The sequence below is a fragment of the Cynoglossus semilaevis genome, chromosome 9 (assembly GCF_000523025.1).
Source record: "Cynoglossus semilaevis isolate Cse_v1.0 chromosome 9, Cse_v1.0, whole genome shotgun sequence".
NCBI lineage: Eukaryota > Metazoa > Chordata > Actinopteri > Pleuronectiformes > Cynoglossidae > Cynoglossus > Cynoglossus semilaevis.
The window spans coordinates 5,694,022-5,700,348 of NC_024315.1; positions in this window are offsets into that span (position 1 = coordinate 5,694,022).

Here is a 6,327-nt window from a genome sequence, read left to right on the forward strand (position 1 = left end):
GCAGCTCCTCAGAATGAGAAGCAGCTCGTGGGGTTGAAAACTGACAAACAGCTGACACACACACACACACACACACTACTGTGATCGGTCAATAGGAATGAAATCTCTGTCATCCTCTGAGTGGAATTGGAGCGGCGAAGTCCGGCTGCCAGATTAAGTCTGACTGACACACATGGTTTATTTTAGGTTGGTGGAGACTCAGCAGAGCTCGTGTGTCTGTTAATATGATGTGGTGTTTCTCGCAGACGTCTTTGAGGAATATTCTCTTCAGGTCAGGATAGCGGATACCATCCTGTGTCAGTACTCTGTCCCACACAGCAGCTACTTCAGCGGCTGTATCGTCTCTGCAGATTTACTAGACTTCATTAATTAGTTGCTTAATTGATTTTTAATATGCCCTTCGTTCTCTTTAATTGAAGGATAAAAAGGAGGGAAAACTAATCTAGCATTTTATGACTATTAAAGTTGGACATCAAGCAGAGCGACACTCTGCAAATTAGCTTTTAATTTGCCCCTTATTAAAAGTCCCCGAGCTGAGTGAAGCCATATGATGCATATACTGTAGGCTTCTACGTCCACTGGGTGGCAGTGTTGCAGTGCCATTATATGTTGTGTTTTGCAAAACCGCAATTTCCTGTTTGTTCAACGACACGCTCCATATGTGGGAACATAAAATAACAGCGTGTTTTTTTTGTTTGTTGTTGTTTTTTTTTTTTAAGGTGAGACAACAACAGTAACAGTCTCAGGTAGATGAAGAGAAAAGTGTAGCACAGCACGACCCAAACACTGGTTTAGGAACCACAGAGGGGCTGCAGGACATTTTTTTTTCTGGGTCACCTAAATAATTTTGTAATTTGTTTTTCCCTGTGGTTTCTGACATAGTTTAGTCTTGATTAAGGCCATTTATCAAACTAACATTACAGGGAATTAATATATATATATATAGTTTTATTTTCAATAGGTTTGATGGTGGAGAATTAGCAAGAGCATAATAATAATCTTAAATGGGGATAAAGTGTTGCTTTTAATTTATTGGCTAGCAGTTGATGTTTATCTTTAGTTTATTTATTTTTACCTCTAACACTTTAAAAACAAAAATAAAAACAAAAAACCCACCGTTGCCATTATATCAGCAGTCATGTGTTTTCTGGGTTTATATGTCGCAAACATGAATAAATAGAAGGGGTTTTTACAGTAGGACGATGGTGAATAATACAAAGGAAAGAGTCAGCTGTCTTGGCTTCACCCCCCCTCCCCCTCCACCCGATTAAAGGAAGTTCTCCATGGGTTGAGCGACTTCCTCGTTCCCAACCTGTGCTGTGCTTCTGTTTGAAGCGGCTGTCATGACTACGGCAGCTGCACCGACCCTCCCTTAGCCCTGTGGTCTGTGTTTTGATTATGATAGAAGCCGAGGTTGTGGTCGCAGACGTAAATGATTGCCCATACGTTTACAACACCTCCGCCCTGACCTACTGCGCCCTCTTACACCGGAGCAGCTGAGGACAAAATATTAGGACGAAGGAAGACACTAATCTCCAATTAACCTTTATTTTACAGGACTTTTGTTGCTTGTATTATAATAAATTACAGCAGGGATTATTAGGGTCATGAGGAGAATAAAGTCCTAAAATTTACAAGAAAAATGTTTGATATTAAAAGACACTGTGGTAATTTAGTAGACAAAGTAATACATTTATTATATCTAATAAAGTTCTGATACAGCAGGGAAATGTACGTTTATGAGAAAGTTGTAACTTTACAGAAATAAAGTCCCAAGTTTATGAGACTAAAGTTGTAAATTTAGAGGATAAAGTTTGTAAGTTTATGAGAATAAAAGTTGTAAATTTAGAGGATAAAGTTTATGAGAATGAAGTTCAAACAGCTTTTTTGTGGGTTTTTTTTTAGAATAAAGTCACAATATCATGAAGAAAAAGTCTATATTTTGGAGAATTAAAACCTTTTAACTAAAAAAAAGTAATAATAGCACCTTATAAAAAAGACTGTTTTTATTTATTTAACCCTCATGACCAGAATATCTTTGTCTGATTTTATCAATCAGTGTTTATCTAAGGCTCCAAACTCAGCAGTTGCTGATTTTATTCTATATAAAGTTAAGACTTTTCTTCCACACAATAATACAGTTGAATTCTCATACGTTTACGGCCTTTTTGTCACAAATTTACAGCCGTTTTCTTGTAAATCTTATTCTTTGCGACGATAAAGTCGTACGTTTACAGGAAAAACTGTTGTTTTTTTTCTCCTCCGCTCGGCCGTAATACTCCGTCGTAGGAACAAAATGTGGTTTTCAGGAAATTGTTCATGTTGGTTTGTGTTCTGCCAATTAAGCAGCAGCTTGTCTTTTTGACATTGTCCAAGTCCGACTACATGCATGTGTGTGGCCAAGTTAGAGAGAAGTTGACCACAATAAAAACAGCAGTCCAGTCATTACAGCTACAACAGGACACTTTAATCCAAGGTTCTGCAGCTCCATTATTCAACTCCCCTCAGGAGCACTTCTATTAAATCCGATTAAAACTTAAAACCCAGAAATGGACAGAGTTTGTGGCTTTTTTTTTTCTCCCCACTGTAGGGAACATTATTTTGATGTGACTCGATGAATGTCCCTGGGAACGACCAACATTTCTCTCTCTCTCTCTCTCTCTCTCTCTCTCTCTCTCTCTCTCTCTTCATTCTCTTCTTTGTGCTCTCACCATGTGTGATGACAAACCAGCTTTTAAACCTTCTGGTCATCACTGATGACACAAAAAAAACTCCAGTGAGAGTGAGAGAGAGAGTGCTCCGGCCTGACCTGTGAATGCTGTCACCTTAGGTTGACCCACCTTTATGAACTGCATTAACCCACACTTGAAGGAAATTCAGGAAATCACTCAGCTCAGCGTGTTCCATTAAAGAAGTGTTCAGGATATCCTGGTTGTTGAACGCCCCAATTTTCTCCTCCCTTCATCCGTCCAATGTCTCACCTCATATTGTTTGCGAGATAATCATTATTTGGCAGTGATAAGTGAGGCCGGCGTGGACGCGGTCAGTACGGGCAGTACAGGAAACTGTCTGGGAAGCCCCACCTTCAGTCGTCCCTGGGGAGCATTTCTGACAGGTGACATTTTTCAGCATGATGGAAACAGGTCAAGCCAAGGGTGACTGTTCACCAGGAGCTCTGTTTAGGGTTAGCCAGAGGCTAAAGAGGCAGCCATTGATGTCAACATAGGGCCAATCAGAGCACGGGAAACGTCAAGTGCTGTCTTAATGCCACCCAAACATTCTTGTCTGTAATTACTCCATAATTCTAATTCTGCAAATTTTTGTCACTGATTTGAAGCAACAAATACTATAAAGATAAATGACTAGCATTTAACCAGTAAATCTGTAATAATATGTTAGCAGAAACCCAGTAATCCGACTGAATCAATCACTGTCAACTTGGAACAATGAGAGACCATGAATTAAACTCTGTTCATCTTTAGACAACATCCACTTTATTGCATGTATTTTGAGGATAGTTGACCTCGTGTAACGTCAGGGATTCCGTTGTTGTACCAGGATGCTACTGGCTGGGCTAGCCATGTTAGCGTCACACTTACAAATGTCAGGAAATTGAGCTTCTTATGATGCCTACCTCAGGTTGTGTGACACTCGCTCACACCTCCTCACTCACACACACGCGTCCCAGAATCCACAGATGAACACATCAGTGCCATGTGAACGTGGGTTTCCTCCACAGAGATTTGTGTCCAAGTCCTAAAACCGCTGCACTCTTTTCACTGCCAGCACAAACTCACCGCACTACTTTCAGCCCAATTTTAAAAACTCGCTGTTAAAGAGTCAAGGGTAATAGTTTTTCCACAGGGCTATCATTCTGACGGCAGTGTGTGAACAGTGGCAATGAAGGATCTGCGTTAACACAAACACACGTACGTACGTAACAGAGGCCCACGTTCGTGAACTCAGTCCACTTTGCAAGAAACCTCGGTTTTACTCCTCTGTCCACAAATCTTCCTTGGATTATCTTCTTAAATCCACCTAATCCTTTTCAGGGTCGTGGGCGGGGCTTAAGCCAATCCCAGCAGTCACTGGACGAGGGCCGGGTACACTCAGGTCGAACACGGTGTTAGTTTTGTCAAATTTAACGCCTATTTTGTGGAAAGTAGGCGTTAAAGCATGGCACTTTTGCTAGCAAAAAAGAACACATTTATTTTGGAGGCTTCATTGATGGCACTTTTGCTAGCAAAAAAGAACATTATTTTGGAGGCTTCATTAGAGTACTGGTAGTTATTTTGTCAAACGACAACAAAAAATTATAAGAAAATGTCTGGGTAATGACATTTTTTTGTTATTGTTGTCAAACATCTGGCCAATGCTGGTACTGCGCCCCGAACTGCATTTCCAGGTGGCTTCAAAACTTAGCCCTAGCAGGGAAGTCCGTTCTTTATAAACAGTCTTTAGTTTCACGGTGCGTATTATTTCTGCAGTTACAGTCTGTTATTTACATTTCTATAAAATAAGTGAGGTGTAATTTTCCCCCCGACATCCTGCACACACAGGTCGTACCGATTCACATGGGCTGAAGCTGACCTTTGTTTGGATATAGGCTGAAACCACACACACACACACACACACACACACTACAGCTCATGTGTGTAAAAAAAGAAGTAACACTCAAACTGAGAAGTGTGGTTTCTGCTACTTCCTGCCAATAAAAGTCTGTTTTAGCTCCGTTTCCTCTTTGTTCTGAGCTGAGCAAACAATCGAGAATTAAATCTCTCCTGCAGCCGGGGCTTAGTTACATCTGTAGAGTCTGTAGTCTGTGTTGTTAATTTACAGCCAGTGTAGACTTCGACTTTATACACCAATGTTTTTTAGGGGAATAATTTAGGGTTGAATTTCAATATTTATTAAAAATGGTGACAGACAAAATGAGACAGATGTGATTTGTGACTCTAGATTATACAACAAAAATCAACTTGACTTGAGTGTTTTACCAACGTACGAGTTGTTAGTGAGTTTTAGGCCACATCAAATACAAAAACAAAGCTTTAAGGATTGGACTTCAACCTTAACTCAATGAACCCTTAAACTTCCAATTTCTATTCGGTGCCTAATTTATTGGCACACGTGACATTTTTCACGTCCATTTATTGAACCTCCTATGAAACTGTTTGGGAGTCTCCTTGAGGGGAAGTCTGCCTCCCACCAGGAAAACCTCACCTTTAAAAGCATTAATCAAACCATAAAGCTGTAAAAGACCAATGGACTTCGAGGTTTTTACGAGGCTTCATCCAATTCCACAAGGATGAATTCAGTTTGATTCACAAGCTTCTGACAACTTGCACATAAAGTAAAAAAAAAAAACAACCTAAATTTGTCTGGTCGTACACAAAAAAGGGACAATTTCCACAGTACTCTGTGAGTAGTACGCACCAGTCTGGAGTCTCAGAGCAGTACAGAGATGTGGAGCCGAGCCGCTCTGGTCGGGCAGATTTATTCCACCATATACAATTACCACTGTGTTTACAGTGCTATTTTTGGGGGGCAGCAGAGCACGCAGATGCAAACAAACACACCCGTGTCCGCAGTCACATTCAAGTCACCACCGGAGCACATGTATGCACAGGCACACGCTCCCTTAATGTTACCTTGGGCGCAGTCACACACACACACATGTCCCTCCAGATGTTGTTTTGGACTCGTCCCTCGTTTTGTCGCTCGCAGACGGCCCAGAGTGTGTATCCATGTTTGGATAAATACACACTCGCTGGCGGAGGTGTGTATTTCACGTAATTGAGTACTCGTGGCATATGGTTTACAGTGCGCTTGGGCCAGCGTGGGCACTGAAGGGGGCCACATACTTGGTAACACACTGAGGTTAGGGCGAGTACATATGCAGTACACAGTAGTACTGTGAGAGTACACTGTGCAGCAGCAGCAAACGGAGAGAGACGTGGAGCGAGCAGATGCTCACGTACGACTGTTTGGGTTTTTTTTTTTCTTGACATGCATGACACGGTGCATTAAGGTTGTTAGCATACGTGGAAACACAGAGTAATACTTTATGAATACACGGAGCCGGTCGTACAGATGTCGGTGGTTTAACGCAGGGTATTTGTTGTTATACGGCGCAGCTGTACAGCCTAATTGTGAAACATATGACAACGAGCTCCTCGTGGGATTAGAACTCCTGATGTATTCATGCAGATGCTGCACACACACACACACACACCACCTCCATATTCTGTTCCTCATCGTGAAACACCTTCTGCAGCAGTTTTAGAAAATGACCAGACTGCACCATAAACACACACTGTTGTTCTC